Below are 21006 nucleotides of genomic sequence, written 5' to 3' on the forward strand. Positions count from 1 at the left end.
ACTACGGACATTTTCCACTGATAGACAGGAAAAGCTATAAATAAGCATAGGAATATTTCAAAAAAATACACATTAGTATTCATATAAATATAAACCTTTCGAAGATTAGGAACTCTTATAACAGTTAACCAAGCCTCTATCTCAAATTAGAAAAGAAACAAAACTAAAATGCTGTCAATGTCTCTACCATCATACGGAAAAGAAGATATTCTCATTCACCTTTCTTGGCCAGCAAGTGTGTTACTGCTTCCCATTATAATTTTGGTTGGAAAGTCTCAAGAAGATTGCAAAGAACTCATCTTCCAAGTCCCCCATAGCCCTTCCAGACAAATTTAACTTCTGTGAAGAGGAGGGGAAAAAAACCTCCTTTCTCTTCCAAACTTTTGGTTCTGGAACCAAATTTCAAGCACAACAACACAAGAGCACACAACAGATTTAAACTTAATATTAACCGCTCCAAATTTGACTGTAAAAAATATGACTTCAGTAACCGAGTTGTTGATGCATGGAACTCATTACCGGACTCCATAGTGTCATCCCCAAACCCCCAAACACTTTACCCTTAGATTATCTACGGTTGACCTATCCAGATTCCTAAGAGGTCAGTAAGGGGTGAGTACAAGTGCACTAGAGTGCCTTCCATCCCCTGTCCTATTGCTCTCCTATATCTCCTATACCTTTCTTCTATTCATATATCTCTTCTATTCTTTCATTGATATGTTCTATTACTATATCTTCTTTTCTATTCTTTCTTAGATATATATTTACTATGAGTATATCCTCTATAACTTTCACCATGTATTTTACTATGTGTATACCCACTAAAACCCTCATTGTGTATTGGACAAAATCAATTAATAAAATAATTTCAACAGAAAACCTATTATGTCTCAAAATCAAGCCTGACTATAAAAAATACAGAGATGAAGAGTTTAAGTAAGTGTCAGAATAATTCTGAGTCTGTGTGAAAACCTGTGTGAACTGTATTTGTCAACAAACAAAAGAACAGCTTTATATACACTGAATTGCAAAGGAATCAATTTATAAACCTAAAATTTATTCCAGGTTAGAAGAGGCTGGAATAATTCCAGTGGTTATTCCACTTTATTGGAGCATGCTAATCAGCTGGCTAAAATCCATCTAGTTGCAAAATTTGTTTGTGCTGTAGAATAGTGCCAGGTGCCTGCTTTCAGGGGGATTTCAGACCTTTACAAATTTTATTTTGTTGAATATTTGATGTATCATTTTAAAAAATTTAATCTGTCTGCCCTTGTTGATGAACTGTGTTGTGCAAAAGTGCAAAAAAAGCAAAAAACCAAACAAACAATGGGCAAACCAGAAGTTTTGAACTCTGGAGGCTTCAGGGAAGCTTGCTGAAGCCCCAGAGTGTAAAAAACAGCACAATGGGCAAACCGGAAGTTCAGAAAAAAGGATTCTGCTTTGTCCATTGTGCTGTTTTTCGCACTCTGGGGCTTCAGGCAACTCTGGAGTGTGAAAAATAGCACAACGGGCAAACCGGAAGTCAGTTTTTCCATACTTTTGGTTTGTCTGTTTGGCCATTTTTTCACCGTCTCAGATTTCAGTGAGGTCTGTGTGCACGCGCAGGGATGGGGTGGATTCTGCACATGTGCAGGGGCAGTGCACAAGTGTGTGAATGCATGGGGAAGGGAATGGTATCAGCACATGTGCGTGTAGTAGCACATGCACACACACACTTTTGGCACATGAACCCAAAAAGGTTTACCATCATTGTCATACAGTATATTATTTGTATACCTCTACATAGTTTGGGTTATATCGGTAGATAACAGGATGAAGTTAACATTTATTGTTTTTTCAAGAATTCTGATATATCCTTCATAATATCAGGTCTGACCAGCAATTAATCTTAATATGAAAGCCAAACATATTCACTTTCTATTTTGGAAGCCTTAGTCTAACAGCATTGACTCTGAAAATATGATCAATGGTTTCTTTTGCCCCAGTTTCAATAATATTAGGGTAGATTCAACTTGAAAAAATACTAGGGTAGACCTCACCACCCATAGACAACAGTGGAAGAATAAAAAGTTAAAATGATTGAGCGTCTATGTAACATTTTTAAAAATGTAGAATTCTGCAGGCAGTTGGACTAGAAGACCTCCAAAGGCCCTACTAATTCTGTTATTCTGTTATTCTGCAGATATTAGATGTACTAATATCTTGGAGCATATGCACCAAGACAAATTCCTTGTGTGTCCAATCACACTTGGCCAATAAAATTCTATTCTATTCTATTCTACTTGAATTTTGTCTAGGGAGAGTCTCAATCTAGGTCATTGTTGTCCGAAAGACACTTTTCAAAATTGGACCTTTTTTCTTGAAAACTTTTTGGTTCTCATCCAAGAAGCTTTTGAAGAACTGAAAGTTCAAGGAAGTCCAATTGCCTTTTGAAAAGCACCTTTGGAACTATTTGAGTACTGATTTCTCTTTAGAAGTCCATCACTACTAATGTAGAAATAATTTCTGAAAAGATGTGAATCTACTGTGTGGTTCATTTTAGAACTTATTTTAAAAGTGGCATTGTATACCCACCTGTCTTTATTATATTTACCAGTCTTTTAAAATTACAGTAGAGTTTCTACTGTTCATGACTGCAAGAGGAGTACGTATAAATAATTGTTATGCCCAAGATAACCTGAGATATTTCTTTCCAGCCTTCAACAGGGTAAAGAGTTCACATCTGAAATATGGCAATCATTGAATTCTTTCTAATGGCTTCATAGTTTTGCAATAAATCTATATATTTCACTGATGTGACAATACCAGGAGGATAGTAAAAGTCAAGACAAAGAATGAAGACAATCAGAAAGTATCTGAAAATTGGAAAGATCTTAAAATTGAAATTGGAAAATCATGGCATGAACCAGCTGTGATGGTCTCAATGGTTATCAGCACATTGGATGCTACACTGGATACCAAAAAATCTTGAACAACACTATCAATCTATGCATTGACAAAATTCCCACCTGTCAAAGAGATACTGCTTGGTACGTGTACCACATGTACCTGTATATTACACCAATACATCACAACATCCTGGAAAGAACTTGGAAAGAACTTGATGTATATGAAGGCCTACACCAGCTAAATAGGTAGCAGCTGTGATTTCATATTGTAGTGTATATAACAACAACAACTGCATCTGCCAGTTTCTTGGGAAGGATTTGATGGGCTGATAAAAATGCCACATCCGGTCTAGACGTCTGTAACAAATCATAATAATTAATCAACTGCAAAAGGCAGCTTTACTTGGAACAGTTTACATTCTGCGATGATACTGTTATCATCAATGATGACCAAGCAAAATTATCCTGTCCCAGGTCCTTGGGAGGACTTGATCATGGATAAAAATTCCAAATCCATCTGAATATCTGGATGAATGTGCAATGCACCATATTAATATATATATATTTAAAAATATATCTCCTTTCCCCAAAATAGTTTGCCATTACTTTTTCTATTTCACTTAAAAGGTTAGCAATCTTTTTGGTGTGCAGCATTAATATTCGTATGCAAGGCTCTATTGCAGATTTATTATTGCTTGTCAAAATTTTGGAGTCAAGGCAGCTCTGACACAAATGTTATTTGCAGCCAAGGAAAATAATCCAGGTAGAAAAAGGAGAGCCATGAGGAAGAGCTGATCACAGTGAATAGTTAGGTTAAAATCAGGAGATGGGGAATAGAAGGCAATGAACCAGGTCATAATACTGAAGTCATATTTATATTATATAAATATATATATATATATTTGTGTCGAATCACCCTGGTGTATTGAAGGAACATCACAAGCTCCTTATTTGCCTCTCAGCCCAACCCAGGGCCATTTCCAAGGCAGTTAATTTTATTGATAGCCGACAATTCTATCTGTATGTGTCACATGTGTTTTTTTGCTGAATTTGAAAATTAAGGGAGACTAGGATAGATCTATTTCGGCCTTATTTTGGCCTCATCAGTTAGCCATACCCACTGGGACTTGAACCTGCAACCTTTGCCTTGTAAGGCAGAGAATTATCCTCTAGGCTACAGTATCCAACCCCTTCAGCTCTGCACCAGGGAAGGGTTACATAGTTTTGTGTCGAATCAAGTCCCAGTGAGTATGGCTAGCTGATGAGGCCAAAATAAGGCCGAAATAGATCTATCCTAGTCTCCCTTAATTTTCAAATTCAGCAAAAAAACATATGACACATACATATAGAATTGTCAGCTATCAATAAAATTAACTGCCTTGGAAATGGCCCTAGGTTGGGCCGAGAGGCAAATAAGGAGCTTGTAATGTTTCTTCAATACACCAGGGTGATTCGACACAAAAATATGTAACCCTTCCCTGGTGCAGATTCACCAGGTGTATACCTGTGACATTTGAAACCAAGTTTCTTGTGCAGGCTATCAAATGTGGATTGCAAAAATCCAAATGACTATTAGATAGTGGCTAACCCTATTGCTCATCTGGATTTCTGCAGCCTAGATATCCAGTATTTTACATTAAGCTAAAATGTACCCAGCTCATGCACTAATGTACTCATTCAATTTATGGTTCTCTGTGCGGGGCAAATCCAAGTAACAATAGAGAAGAATATTTGTAGCTCAGGGTTGAAATGATGAGTTCTTGGTGTTCCCGAACTTGGTTGTTTTGCTACAGACATTTCATTATTCAAAGTACGTAACATCATCAGTGCTGGTCTAGTTTGGATAATGAAATATCTGCAAGAAAAAGGGGAAAAAAACAAGCTCAGAGAACACCAAGGACCCCTTAAAGAGCCACGGTGGTGTAGTGGTTAGAGTGCAGTACTGCAGGCTACTTCCGCTGATCACCAGCTGCCAGCAGTTTGACAGATGGAATCTCACCAGGCTCAAGGTTGACTCAGCCTTCCATCCTTCGGAGGTCGGTAAAATGAGGACCCGGATTGTTGGGGGCAATATATGCTGACTTTGTGAACCGCTTAGAGAGGGCTGTAAAGCACTGTGAAGTGGTATATAAATCTAAATGCTATTGCTAAATCCAAATAAATAGGTGAATTCAACAATTGTTGTTCAACTAATCATCATTAACAGGCATAAATTGGGGTTGTTTAATATAACAAACAGAGATCTCCATTAAAAAAGAAGTCCACATCTTTAACTGATCTTTGTGAGTTATCATATAATTCTTATTTGGAATAACCACAATTTTAGAGCTTAATATAAACTAAGACGTGTAACCTATTTGGCTACAAGTTTTCATTTACCTTAATTTTCAATCATAGCCATTTTAGGTTTAGAGGACAACAAGCAACAAGCTTTTACTGAAGAGCCATTGCCTGATGCATGGGTATGATAGCACTTGCACAATAAGATATCAATGCTTTACCTGACTCTGTGGTTTCTTCCCCAAATCCCCAAAACGTTAACCTTAGATGGTCTACTGTAGACCTCACCCTATTTTTAAGAGGTCTTTAAGGAGCGTGCATAAGCGCACTAGCATGCCTACTGTTCCTTTCCTAAAGTTTCCCTTTTATTTGTATCCATTTCATGTATTCATCATCTAATATATGCTTGACGAAAATAAATAAATAAATATTTTAAAAACCATAATTATACCTATTCAGTAACTGAGGACTTAGCACAGTGTTGTTGGGGGAACACAGCTGAAATGTAGTTGGGTTGGTTTAGTTTTAATTTTTGCCAGTTTTTGTTGTTGTTTTCAGCAAACTGTGGCTAAACAAATGATGGTTTAGTGCAAAATGTAAACTTATATTTTGTAACCTAACAAGAATAGAGACTTAGTAGTTTGGGCATGAGAAGACATTTGTTTAGAGCTGTGACTAGTTTGAGGAAGGGAAGGGAAGGAAGGAAAGATAGGAAAGAATTTCCTGACAGTGAGAGCGATCAACCAGTGGAATGGCCTGCCAGGGGAGGTTGTGGACTCCCCAACTTTGGACATTTTCAAGAGAAGATTGGACTGCCATTTGGCTGGGGTGCTGTAGGATTTCCTGCTCAGGCAGGGGGTTGAACTTGATGACCTGTAAGGTCCCTTTCAACTCAAATAAATAAATGAATGAATGAATGAATGAATGAATGAATGGAAGGAATTATCATTCCTTCCTTTCCTTCCTCAAACTAGTCACAGCTCTAAACAAATGTCTTCTCATGCCCAATATAACTGCCCACTCAGGACATGACTCAGAATGACGTACATCATTAATAAACGGCCATTAATCCATTAAAAACAATACAAAGAACAAATATGAGAAACAAAACATCAAGTTTAGTTACATCCATCTTGATGTTTCAGTACACAATTATTATTTTCACTTACGATTGGAGGGTAATTATTTGATTCCTTAGTTTGATTTTCTATTCTTAACTGTTTGTTTTGATGGACCTGTGCGCGTGTGTATAAAATTCAGAATGAAGGCCAGCCTTAATTGTTTTTCAGCAGATGTATTACACTCTTGTCTTAAGACAGATTTCTAAACATAACAATGTGAAATTTATGGAAGCTGAAATAACATGGCGTCCTAGCTGTTACAAATGCTTGAGTCATAAATGCCTGGCACACCCCAGTTCAGGAAAAGATGAGTGGTAGAGAAAGTTGCTCTCTCACAACTGTTTCTTAAAAAACAATGCAATTCGAGACAGAATCTGGTTTCAATATAGTGTCATTTAACTTTATTCCTGAAAATCTTTGAATACACAATGGGATTCTTTTAAGTAAATCAGGAGTGAAATGCTCCCTGTTTGCTCGTGCCTATCAGTTGTCGGAGAGCTGGTCACGAAGGCAGTGCGAGGCTCTGCCCATCTGCCCAGATTTATTGATTTGATTTGATTTGATTTGATTTGATTTGATTTGATTTGATTTGATTTGATTTGATTTGATTTGATTTGATTTGATTTGATTTGATTTGATTTGATTTGATGATTTGATTTGATTTGAATGCCGCCCCTCTCCGTAAACTCAGGGCGGCTAACAACAGTAATAAAAACAGCATATAACAATCCAATATTAAAGCAGTTAAAAAACCCTTATTATAAAACCAAACATACATACAGACATACCATGCATAAAATTGTAAAGGCCTAGGGGGAAAGAGTATCTAAGTTCCCCCATGCCTGGCAGCAGAGGTGGGTTTTAAGAAGCTTAATCTAATCTCTGGGGGGAGTTGGTTCCAGAGGGCCGGGGCCGCCACAGAGAAGGCTCTTCTCCTGAGTCCCGCCAAGTGACATTGTTTAGTTGACGGGGCCCGGAGAAGACCCACTCTGTGGGACCTAACTGGTCGCTGGGATTCGTGCAGCAGAAGGCGGTCCCTGAGATAATCTGGTCCGGTGCCATGAAGGGCTTTATAGGTCATAACCAACACTTTGAATTGTGACCGGAAACTGATTGGCAACCAATGCAGACTCCGGAGTGTTTGTGTAACATGGGCATATTTGGGAAAGCCCATGATTGCTCTCGCAGCTGCATACTGCATGACCTGAAGTTTCCGAACACTTTTCAAAGGTAGCCCCATTACAGTAGTCGAGCCGCCATTTGAGTTCTTTTACTCTCTGCACATGAACAGAACACTTTGTGCTTGCACAGATAGTAAAACAACCCAAATAGAGGTGTCCGGGCAGGTGGGCGGAGCCTCACACTCCCTTTGTGACCGGCTCTCTGACGACTGACAGGCACGAGAGAACCGGGAGCATTTCACCCCTCAGGCAAATGCATATTTGGCTATGATAAGTTGATGTGGGTCAACTTTGATCAGTGGCATAAAGTATAAACCTGAGAGCAAAATATGAGATGCACACTTCTGTTCCTTTCTAGGAGAAAGGAAGAAAAGAGTGCAAGGAAAAGCAGAGGATTGAAAACAAATTAACACAAAAACACACACCCAGCCACGCACACATACCTTTGGGGTGGGATATACACAATGATAATGTAATTATTATTATTTCAAAAGGCCTAGTTCAAACTGGACTTTAACTATGGCAATTGCCGGCACAATATTTGAATAGAGAGAGAGACATAGAGAGAGACAGGAAGGCAGAGGGAGAGAGAGAGAGAGAGAGAGAGAGAGAGAGATATGGACACAGAGAGAGACACAGAGAGAGAGAGGGACACACAGAGAAAGACAGAGAGAGACAGAGAGGCAGAGAGAGATGGACAGAGAGAGATAGAGACACACAGAGAGAGAGGGACACACAGAGAAAGACAGAGAGAGACAGAGAGGCAGAGAGAGATGGACAGAGAGAGATAGAGACACACACAGAGAGAGGGACACACAGAGAAAGACAGAGAGAGACAGAGAGGCAGAGAGTTCATTAACAGTGACAGAGTGTGTAGCTATGGCAGCTGAGGTCTCATTAGTACATTTTCCAGCTTCATCCTGAAAATCTTTCCTTTGGGAAGGGTTAAAGAGATTCCTTTCCCTTCTTCTTGAAAATCATTTATATTGTCTGTTTCTCCTTAGACATAAGACAGTACTATGATAATTAGGTGTTCAGCAAAGTCCTGGCACGAGAGGAAAAAACTGTTCCTGTGTCTAATTGTTTTGGCGTGCCATGCCCTGTAGTGTTGTCCCGAAGGGAGGAGTTGAAGCAGTTTATGTCTGGGATGTGAGGAGTCTGTAGATCTTTTCTCAGCCCTCTTTCTGATCTGTACAATACACATCTACAGTACGATCAAAGGTGTGTCATTTATATTCATATCATGGGCATCCTCTTTTTATAGATCTAACATAACTAAGAGCCAGATCAGTTTAATCTAAGTATTGCCCACAAGATCATATGCTGCAATGTCCTGCCTGTCAAAGACTACTTCAGCTTCAACCACAACAACACAAGAGCCCACAACAGATACAAGCTTAATATTAACCGCTCCAAACTTGACTGTAAAAAATACGACTTTAGCAATCGAGTTGTCGAAGTGTGGTATTCACCTTAGACTATCCACAGTTGACCTCACCAAGTTCTTAAGAGGTCAGTAAGGGGCGAACATAAGTGCACCAGAGTGCCTCCCCTTCCCTGCCCTATGGTCTCTCCTATATCTTCTGTATCTTCTGTTCTATACCTATATCTTTTTCTGCTATTCTCTCATAGTTATATTTCACTCCTTTATTTTCTCCTCTATTCCCCCTTTAATACATTCTACCTGATTATATCCTATATAACCCTCATTGTGTATTATTGTGTATTGGACAAAACAAATAAATAAAAAATAAAAAATAAACCTCAAAACAGTTATCATAGCTTATATTTTATTAACCTGTAGATCATTTATCTTCTGATTACTGCTATTAAAAAGGCCTACCTCAACTACCAAATAATCCAGGTGCTTTGAATATTGGGGTATGTTGTGCTCTGTGACAATAAGTGTAAGTTATACAATAATTGATACGAAAGATGTAGCCATCTACTCCAGAGGTAGGTTCCTCCCAGTTCGTACCAGTTCTATATAACTGGTAGCAAACCATGGTGATGTCACAGAACTTGTTCTGTCACCAATCCAATCCGCCATCTTTTTTGGATTTTTTTAAATTTTTTGGAGAAATATTTTTTCGGGTTTTTTTTCCTTCTGCACATGTGCAGAACCTGAGATTTCAGCACTGTACATGCATCTCCATCTTGTTTTGGGATTTTTCAGCATTGTGTATGCACGCATGCACGGCCAGGAGGTACGCAGCTATGAGGTGAGCAGCGACAAAGCGTGTGGCCGCACATGGCCACGCAGCATGGGAGGAAGTGAAGTGGCAGCGAAGTAAGTTAGACGCAACCTCTGATTTACTCTTATATTTTTTCCCCTAAGCTAAACACAGCATTTTCAATTGTGCCCAGTAATAAACAGAAAGTCAATTCAGCTGTTTCAAGACCATTATAATTAGATGTCAAATGCTTTTCTAATAAACATCTGTCTTTTCACACAATCCAATATTTTTTGGCCTTGTGTAAAGTACTTTAGAGTAATCTAAACTATTGAAGAAATTAAGGGATGAATACAAGGCTAAGTCTTATTTATGACAAGGATCACCACCACTGGCTCAACAAATAAAGCTGATTTTGACCAGCTAAAGCAGTGATGGCGAACCTTTTTTTCCTCAGGTGCCAAAAAACCCTGGGTGCATGCTATCATGCATGTGTGAGTGCCCACATCCATATTTTAATGTCTGGTGAGGGCGAAAACAGCTCCCCCCCCCCGGAAGCCCTCTGGAGGCCAAAAACAGTCTGTTTCCAAACTTCTGGTAGGCTCAATAGGCTCATGTTCCGCCCTCCCCAGGCTCCAAAGGCTTCCGTGAAGCTGGGGAAGGGTAAAAACGCCCTCCCTCATCCCCCCCCGGAGGCTCCCTGGAGGCCAAAAATGCCCTCCCAGATCCTCTGCATGAGTCAAAAATCAGCTGACCCCCCACACACATGCATCACACCTTAAACATGATCTAAGTATTGCCCACAAGATCATATGCTGCAACATCCTGCCTATCATAGACTACTTCAGCTTCAACCACAACAACACAAGAACACACAACAGATTCAAGCTTAATATTAACTGCTCCAAACTTGACTGTAAAAAATACGACTTTAGTAATGGAGTTGTTGAAGCGTTGAAATCATTACCGGACTCTGCAGTGTCATTCCCTAACCCGCAACACTTTACCCTTAGACTATCTACAGTTGACCTCTCCAGATTCCTAAGAGGTCAGTAAGGGGCGTACATAAGCGCACTAGAGTGCCTTCCGTCCCCTGTCCTATAGTCTCTCCTATATCTCCTATATCTAATCTACTATATAAATTCAATTCAATTCAATTTATTAGATTTCTATGCCGCCCCTCTCCGAAGACTCTATAAGCTCTATAAGCTTCATTGTATATTATTGTGTATTGTACAAAATAAATAAATAAATGAATAAATCTTGGAGCTGAGCTAGGACAACACCTCATGTGCCAGCAGATATAGCTCTGCATGCCACCTGTGTCTTAGGTTCGCCATCACTGAGCTAAAATATTTCAATTATTTCTTTAGAGGAATGCTTCTGTGTATTATTCTAATCTTTTAATAGTTGCGTAGTTTAGAGATATTAACATCTCCAGATGTTCAAATCCCTGCAGTGCATGACATAACAAGCAGTTGCTATTAAATTCCCTCTTGTACATAATGGTTAGAAATGTGGCTTTATTCATATGGAAAAATTGCCCATCTTGAATTTAAGTGATCAGAAACAGTTTCGCTCTCCATATTTCTATCCAGAACGGATTGTTTTCATTTTTCTTCCCCCTGAGCTGGCCTACCGAGCTATCTTTAACTCCTTCCTTATATTTATCCTTTCTTTGTGAAGGATTAATTAAGAAGGCAAAACTTTCCATGACTCTCCTACTTTGGGGATTTAAACATTTGCATTGTGTGATTACTGTGAGCACACAGTGATCAAAGTTTAACAGCATATAACCTAATGAAAGTCTAATGATGCAGTCCCAAATGCAAAAAGGCCTATAAGAGAAGTGAAGAGAAGTGAAGACTATAAAAGCTGTGCTAGCTCCAAAAAAGTTCAGCCCATTTTTTGACTCTTTGGTTTATGTGATTGTATGAAGATGAATTCCACCACTGGAGCACATACAACTGTCATAAATATGAACCAGTTGCCAAGCATCTGATTTTTTATCACGTGATTATAGAGATGCTGCAACGTTTCTGAGAAAAATGGTCAATAGTCACTTTTTTCAGTGTCGTTGTAACTTCAGGCACTAAACAAAGTTGAGGATTACTTGTATCAAAGTTTGAATGGAATGGTTTCATTTACTGTATTTCTTCACTTCTGAAGCACACAACAAACATTTCTCTTCTCCTCATTCCCATTATCCTGATAACCTTCACCACTACTATCCCTGTGTTTGTTGCATTAGAGAGAAAAGATCACATTGAACATAAGCAGTTTTTGTACTTAAATGCCTTTTTGCATTTTATACATGCACTAATGCATTTCATGCATGACTAAAGATAACATGGAATTTGTTCAGCTGACTTGAAGCTAAATACACTTATTTGGGATAAACCCTGCTATTTTTTTAAAAAAAATGTTTTTATTATAAGATCATATGTAATAATATAATAATTTTAACCCCATAAAACATCAACATTTGCCTATCCTATTTCTTTGGAAAGGACTTTAATAGTGGATAAAGTCCCAGTCTAAATATCTGGCCGACTGTGATGGGTCATAACAATAAGAGAGGAGAGAGGGGCGGCATACAAATCTAATTATTATTATTATTATTATTATTATTATTATTATTATTATTAATCATCATCATCATCATCATAACCACAGCCATTTGTATTTTCCATTCACCCCTTTTCAAGTCTAAAGGGTTTTTTTTCAAAAAAAAAAAAACTAGTTTAGAAACATCTAATAAAATAATTACATGGAACCAGAACTCTTTCAAGTATGGACTGTATATTGAATGTAGGATCGTATGTATGGACAGAGTTATGATACTAAGTCACCTCGTTCTCTTTCAATCCAATCAGACCAATCCAATCAATGTTTATCTTTACCTATGATCAGGGGTGGGCTGCTGCCCGGACGGGGAGGAATGTAGTGGGGTAGCAAAAATGGAGCTCCATCCCAGAGCACCCAATTTGCACTGAAAGATGTTGAAAGAAAATGAAGGGCATCCTGCATAAGCCACGCCCACAGTGTGGTAGTAAAAAAATTGGCAGTCCTTCATTGCTTATGATGTTCCACACCTTTGCAACACCATTAACATATTTTAATTTTCAATAGGCAGCTGGTGTTAAGCTTCCCCAAGAGACTGGTGATTTACCTAGATCCTCGATAGCCTGTATTCATTCAACTTTCTCATTTAGTGGTAAGTGCTAAGATACTAAATGACTAATGTTCTCCCATCCTAGAAGCTAAATGGGACAAGGAATTTGCATTAGCTAGGCAGAAATTACCAAACTATGGCCATCCTTCATTGTTATACGTAGTTTACTATGTATAAGCCTATGGAGCATTTCAGAGATCACTAAATCAAAGCAGTGTAATATAAAAGCCAGAAATAGGCGCCATTAAAGTACATTGCAGTGTGGATGCATTGTATTTTATTTTGTCAGATTAAGACTTAATAAAACAATTAATCAGTCCAGGTTATATCGAATGAGGTTGCATAGAGGAATATGAATGTTCTAACACTCATTCTGTGTGTCATGCCCCAGCATATAACTTTTATACACTGTTATTGCTCTCTAGCTCCATCTAGTGGTCGGAGGGACAAATATGCCCTAAGATATGATCTTTATATACTATTGTTGCTCTCTAGCCCCATCTAATGGCTGGAGAGACAAATGTATATAGTTTGAAGTTGATCTCACTCCATTACCCATTACTTTCAAAACAAGTGCATGCTGGGAAGCCAGACTCCATTTCCTTTAGCATTTGGATAAAGCAGAAGCACAAAGAACAATCCATCTTAATCTGTGGCACATGGTCATCCAAGGTCAAACCCACATCCCATTCACAGAGCATCACTGGTGAGATTTAGATTACTTGTATTTACTAACTGTTGTATTCAGCAGTAACTCAATAATGCTTGTCTTGTATTTGGTTGTCATTGTATGTATCACTATTTTCCCTAGTTTCAACCTGTCCTATTCTGTCAATAAAGTATTCAGATCTATGCTTTTTTGACAGCTGCTGTACACTGCTGGCTCATATTTAAATGGTTGTCCACTAGGACTCCAAGATCCCTATCACAGTTGCTACTGTTGAGCAAGATACCATATATATTGTACCTGTGTGTTTTGTTTTGTTTGCCTAAATGTAGAACCTTACTATTTTCACCATTGCATTTCATTTTGTTTGATAGCGCCCAATTCTTCTCCTGAAGCACAGCTGATCAGCTCCTCAGCTGTGTTTTGGGCTCTATCGGACTAGTGAGCATGTGTGGAAGCAGAAATGCATGACGACACAAGTACAACGTCGCGATGCGAACTGGTGGTGAAGGTAAGTGGAACCCACCCCTGATTAGGATATTACTAAGATAAGATGTATGTGTATTTGTGTGTGTGTGTGTGAGAGAGAGAGAGAGGGAGGGAGAGAGAGATGGCCTAACAGTTAAAATGCTGCTCTTGTCAATTGGAAAATTGGCAGTTCAAGACCCAAGTACGTGTCCACGCTGATACATTATACACTATTGTATACAAATATTTAGTTAGTCAGTCAGTCAGTCAGTCAGTCAGTCAGTCAGTTAGTTAGTGCAATATACAATGAGGGTTTTAGTGGGGTATACAGTATATCTATATACACATAGTTAAATACATGATGAAGGTTATAGAGGAGATACTCATAGTAAAATATATCTAAGAAATAATAGAAAAGAAGATATAGTAATAGAACATATCAATGAAAGAATAGAAGAAGAGATATAGGAATAGAAGAAAGGTATAGGTATCCCTCTCTCTCTCTCTCTCTCTCTCTCTCTCTCACACACACACACACACACAAACACGCACACATCTTATCTTAGTAATATCCTAATCAGGGGTGGGTTCCACTTATGTTTGATTATGTACCATCAGGTTGTTGTCAATTCTTAACAACTACCCAAATATATTTTGTCCATGTCAATCTAGCTAGTAGTATACATCCAATGGCCGGATATAAACTGAAAGGGAACTTCAAGAAATCGGTTGCCAAGGCTAGGCAATTCACTATGGCAGAATATACATCCTTGTTTTCTGCACATGCGAGATAAGGCTGAAACAATTAGTTACCTGGGTGTTTACTCTGAGTTGGACCAAAGAAGAAAGTCAATAATCCCTCACTATCTCAGGAAGCACTTGCCTCACATTCCATGTACTGAAGCCAAGGTGCTCCAGTCAACAAACATTTATTCACGACCAAACAAAACAGAGCCCATGGACTTGCTATCCAAGGTTGGAGAAAGCCAACATCCAAGCCTCATTTATGTATTGCAGTTAGAATACACGTTGGGCCAGCTGCCAACTGTTTCGTATTTTACAGGAAATGCTCTTGAGAGAAGCAGACTATATTTATTCAGAACATTTCAGTGAGAGGCTTTAATCTGTGTAATCGCCTCAGAGAAAATTTCAATAGACGAGGAGAAAGCAATTACCATTTCATCTACAACCTGGTTAGCCTTCCCAGGATTCGTCCGTCTCTCGTTACTGGGGTGTCCTTCCAGTCAAGATACCTGAACCGAATTTTGCTAATCTACAAGTTCCAATTTCGGGGGAGCGGCCAAATTGATTCACAATGGAAGCTTCCAGGAGCCTCTTTCAGTTTTTTCCCCCTTCCAATAACGAGACACTAATGTAATATTTATTAGACGTTATGTAACGCATGGATAAAATGACTGGATATAATCCTGGATTAGAAGGATTGCAACACAGGGAATGCAACTCTTAAATCACTCTTAATATAGCTCACCATTCAAATATGTAGACTTTGGAATGCAAAAAAGAAACAACAACAACAAAAAGCAATTGCGCAACATCAAGGCGAGGCATTATACAACTAGACTAATTTTCTAGTTAATTTTCTAAGATTAAGACTCAGATAAAGGTCATTGGTTTCCAAAGATGGTCCAAGAAATGATGTCCTCCATCAATAAAGGAGAAACCAACATTTTCAGGCATTTGAGCCAGATAATCATGCGCCTTTTTCATCAAATAATACATAATAAAAAATAAACACATTTTACCGGGGCTTTTTCCCCATGATGCTTTAAAATATTTGTCTGTGATGATTATTGCTTGTGATAATGCTGATCTTGCTAAAGCAAATATTAATACAGGCTCAAAAGGATGGGGGAGGGGGATAATGCCTCCCTCAATGTAGCAATACTTTCAGTTGCCTCTGAGAATCAATATTAGCAGTATCACCAACTACTATTAATCTTCTCATCCTTCCCATCACCCATCTCCCCCTACTAGTGACCATATGTCTGTAACTTTGTTGTGTGTATCCTTGCAATTTATATTGACTGGTTCCTAATATGATTTGATTGCTTCTTTGTTGTAAGGTACAACACTTGGCTTCATTTTTATGTATACTGACAGCCTATGCACCAAGACAAATTCCTTGTGTCCAATCACACTTGGCCAATAAAAAAAATCTAGCAATCTCACACTACTTACCAGAGCTTACAAAACTTTTGCCAGACCCATCCTCAAATACAGCTCATCTGTTTGGAACCCATATCGCATCTCAGACATTAACACCCTTGAAAATGTCCAAAGATACTTCACCAGAAGAGCCCTTCACTCCCCCACTCGAAATAGAATACCCTACGAGACTAGACTTTCAATCCTGGGCCTAGAAAGTTTAGAACTAAGACGCCTTAAACAAGATCTAAGTATTGCCCACAAGATCATATGCTGCAACGTCCTGCCTGTCGGCGACTACTTCAGCTTCAACCACAACAACACAAGAGCACACAACAGATTTAAACTTAATATTAACCGCTCCAAACTTGACTGTAAAAAATATGACTTCAGTAACCGAGTTGTCGAAGCGTGGAACTCATTACAGGACTCCATAGTGTCATCCCCAAACCCCCAACACTTTACCCTTAGATTATCTATGGTTGACCTATCCAGATTCCTAAGAGGTCAGTAAGGGGCGAGTACAAGTGCACTAGAGTGCCTTCCGTCCCCTGTCCTATTGCTCTCCTATATCTCCTATACCTTTCTTCTATTCCTATATCTCTTCTATTCTTTCATTGATATGTTCTATTACTATATCTTCTTTTCTATTATTTCTTAGATATATTTTACTATGAGTATCTCCTCTATAACCTTCATCATGTATTTTACTATGCGTAGATAAATAAATAAACAAACAAATAAATAAATAAATAAATTCTGTTCTGTTCTGTTCTGTTGGACTCCACTCTACTCCACTCCATTCCACTCCCTTCCCTTCCATTCCATTCCGTTCCATTCTAAAATTGTCTGGTACTATTTTTTGGGAAATAAAGCTGTGCACAATATTCCAAATGTGGCTGCATTTCGCAAAGGTGTTATAGAACTGGCAATTTTATTTTTGTTTTGCTCTGCCCTGCTCATAGCTACCACAGATGAACAGATGCCTATGTTGAGTTTCCATTGTAATCCACTGTAATCCACAGATCTCTATCCTGGTTAGTCACTATCCATCTAGGCCCCATTAAAGTTTTACTAATGATAACGGAGCAGATTTCCAATGACATCTTATCACTGTTCACCTACTTAGGAGAAATCCTTCTGAGCCTCTTCACAATCTGCTTGGTATTTCAGAATTGAAGGAAGATCATTCACACTAATCGTTCATGGCATCATCTCACTTTCCCTTGTCATTTCAACTTCATTCACGTGTTTATTATAAATAATAAAAAAGAGATCTTGGGATCTCTCTCTTTTTCTCCCTCCCTCCCTCCCTCTCTCTCTCACACACAGGCATTTAATGATTACTCTGAGCCAGATGCTCAAAACCTAATAAGATATAAATTGAAGTCCATTGGAAGATACCATGCAATGCTTCTTTATAAGGAAAGGCTTCTTAAATTCTTAATCATTCTGTTCTTTTGTTGTAAGTATTAAATAAATAAAATAAATAAATAAATTACTGGTCAAATAGCATACAATCTATTTATTGTAATTTCATTAAAAAAATACTGGTTTATGAGAAAGTTGCTAAGGGGGAATCACATGACCTTGGGATCCTACAATCATGATAAATATGAGTCAGTTGCAGGCATCTGCAATCTGATCACATGACTGCTTTTTTCAATGCTGTTGTAACTTTGAACAGTCACTACATGAACTTAGTGAACTTTAATCTGTTTTTTAATATTGGATTTGTACATTGTATATTGTGTTGTGAACCACCCTGAGTCTTCAGAGAGGGGTGGCATACAAATATTATAATAATAATAATAATAATAATAATAATAATAATAATAATAATAATAATATTATTATTAGTGACCATATGTCTGTAACTTTGTTGTGTGTATCCTTGCAATTTATATTGACTGGTTCCTAATATGATTTGATTGCTTCTTTGTTGTAAGGTACAACACTTTGCTTCATTTTTATGTATACTGACAGCCTATGCACCAAGACAAATTCCTTGTGTCCAATCACACTTGGCCAATAAAAAAATATAGCAATCTCACACTACTTACCAGAGCTTACAAAACTTTTGCCAGACCCATCCTCGAATACAGCTCATCTGTTTGGAACCCATATCGCATCTCAGACATTAACACCCTTGAAAATGTCCAAAGATACTTCACCAGAAGAGCCCTTCACTCCTCCACTCGAAATAGAATACCCTACGAGACTAGACTTTCAATCCTGGGCCTAGAAAGTTTAGAACTAAGACGCCTTAAACAAGATCTAAGTATTGCCCACAAGATCATATGCTGCAACGTCCTGCCTGTCGGCGACTACTTCAGCTTCAACCACAACAACACAAGAGCACACAACAGATTTAAACTTAATATTAACCGCTCCAAACTTGACTGTAAAAAATATGACTTCAGTAACCGAGTTGTCGAAGCGTGGAACTCATTACAGGACTCCATAGTGTCATCCCCAAACCCCCAACACTTTACCCTTAGATTATCTATGGTTGACCTATCCAGATTCCTAAGAGGTCAGTAAGGGGCGAGTACAAGTGCACTAGAGTGCCTTCCGTCCCCTGTCCTATTGCTCTCCTATATCTCCTATACCAATCCCCTAATTTATTTTATTTATTTATTATTTAGATTTGTATGCCGCCCCTCTCCGAAGACTCGGGGCGGCTCACAACACGTGGAACAAATCATAAATAATCTGACAAATTTAAAATATTTAAAGATTTAAAAAAGACCCCATATACTAACAGACATACACACAAGCATACCATATATAAATTAAACATGCCCAGGGGGAGATGTTTCAGTTCCCCCATGCTTGACGACAAAGGTGGGTTTTAAGGAGTTTACGGAAGGCAGGAAGAGTAGGGGCAGTTCTAATCTCCGGGGGGAGTTGGTTCCAGAGGGCCGGTGCCGCCACAGAGAAGGCTCTTCCCCTGGGGCCCGCCAACCGACATTGTTTAGTTGACGGGACCCGGAGAAGGCCCACTCTGTGGGACCTAATCGGTCGCTGGGACTCTCATCTGAGTTTTGTTTCAAGAATTTGGTATTATGTTGGTTACTTGGTTATGAGCTCTGGTGGTGCAGTGGATGCAGTGTAGGTAATTCTCAATTTACAACCACAATTGCTTGACTCAGCCTTCCACCCTTCCGAAGTGGGCAAAATGAAGACCCAGATTGCTGGGGGCAATATGCTGATTCTGTAAACCTCTTAGAGAGGGCTGCAAAAGCACTATGAAGTGGTATAGAAGTTTAAGTGCTATTGCTAATGCTAAATGCTATTGAGGCCAAACTTTCTGCTGCTTAAGTGAAAAACTTGTTGTGAGTTGTGCCCAGTGATGGGCTGCCAAATTTTTTACTGCCACACTGTGGGTGTGGCTTATTTTGTGGGTGTGGCTTGACGGTCATATGACCAGGAAGGAATGGCTTGCTGGCCATGTGACCAGGTAGGAATGGCTAACTGACCAAGATAAGTGTTCAAATAGGTGCTTGGACTCTTTTTCAGTTGATTAAGTCACATTATTTTAATAGCCACAAAAAGGACAATGATAGAGAGCATTATTTGTTGAGGAGCACAGTAACATTTTAAGGTTTTGTATTCAACTCACAAGGTTCAGTATAATAACAGATTAGGCAAGTAGCTCAATTTTCTTTAATTGCTATAAAAGTTCAGTTCCAGATAATGAAAACCTACTATTTAATTATTTCCTATTTTAAAAGTAATTAAGGATCATACTAAGGTAAAAGAGAAGGAAGGACAATAACAAACTATTAAGTATTCAATAAATAGTGCATAAACATACTATCCCCACTGCGTGTCCTCCCTAATGGGGGCAGTAGCCCATTATTGATTGTGCCCCATTTTACACTCCTTCTTGACACAGTTGTTAAATGAATCACTGCAGTTCTTAAGTTAGTGATATGGTTGTTAAGTGAATCTGGTTTATGAGAAAGTTGCTAAGGGGGAATCACATGACCTTGGGATCCTACAATCATGATAAATATGAGTCAGTTGCAGGCATCTGCAATCTGATCACATGACTGCTTTTTTCAATGCTGTTGTAACTTTGAACAGTCACTACATGAACTTAGTGAACTTTAATCTGTTTTTTAATATTGGATTTGTACATTGTATATTGTGTTGTGAACTACCCTGAGTCTTCAGAGAGGGGTGGCATACAAATATAATAATAATAATAATAATAATAATAATAATAATAATAATAATAATATTATTATTATTATTATTATTATTATTATTATTATTATTATTATTATGTTGCAAGTCGACAAGTACCTGAATTGCAGGCTAACTCTCCTAACCTCTGGCAGTTTGATCTTCACTCTCTCATGGTTGACTCAGCCTTCCATCCTTGGTCTGAGGTTGGTTAAATGAGGATCCGATTATTGGGGGCTGAGAAAGCACCAAGGTCCCCACAGTTCAAGATCAGAGGTGGGTTCCTCCAGCTTTGGACCAGTTTGCCTGAACTGGTAGCAACCCACTGATGATGTCGTAATTATGTCAAGGAACTGGTTCAGTCATTGCCAGTCTGTGGGCGCTGCCATCTTTTTTAAAAATTGTTTTTGAATTTTTATTTTATTGCATTTTTTAAAATTAATTTTTTTCTTCTGAGCGTGTGCAGAAGCCAAACTTCTGGCACTGTACATATGGTTGTCATCTTGTTTTTGGCTTCATAAAATTATTATTTTTTTCAGCACTGCATCTGCGTGCGTAGCCAAATAGCGCACCTACGCAGCGCGGGAGGAAGTGAACCGACAGTGAGGTAAGTTAGAACCCATTCTTGTTCAAGACCCTCTGAGCTACAAAGCTATAGAGCAGGGGGTGAAATCCACCAGGTTCTGACAAAT

At 38.5% G+C, this 21006-nt stretch overlaps 1 protein-coding gene and 1 long non-coding RNA gene across 4 annotated transcripts in view; one reads left to right on the plus strand and one right to left on the minus strand.

Annotated features, from left to right (window-relative positions):
* CADPS (calcium dependent secretion activator) overlaps positions 1-21006 on the minus strand; it is a 526173-nt gene that overhangs the window by 430505 nt on the left and 74662 nt on the right. The window lies entirely within an intron of this gene.
* Positions 13435-21006, plus strand: part of LOC139158421 (uncharacterized) — a 10885-nt gene continuing 3313 nt past the window's right edge. Inside the window, exons 1-3 of the long non-coding RNA XR_011557689.1 lie at positions 13435-13525; positions 13861-13997; positions 20854-20921. This is a non-coding gene — a long non-coding RNA (uncharacterized lncRNA). The remainder of the gene's footprint in view (positions 13526-13860; positions 13998-20853; positions 20922-21006) is intronic.

The sequence above is a fragment of the Erythrolamprus reginae genome, chromosome 2 (assembly GCF_031021105.1).
Source record: "Erythrolamprus reginae isolate rEryReg1 chromosome 2, rEryReg1.hap1, whole genome shotgun sequence".
Lineage (NCBI taxonomy): Eukaryota > Metazoa > Chordata > Lepidosauria > Squamata > Dipsadidae > Erythrolamprus > Erythrolamprus reginae.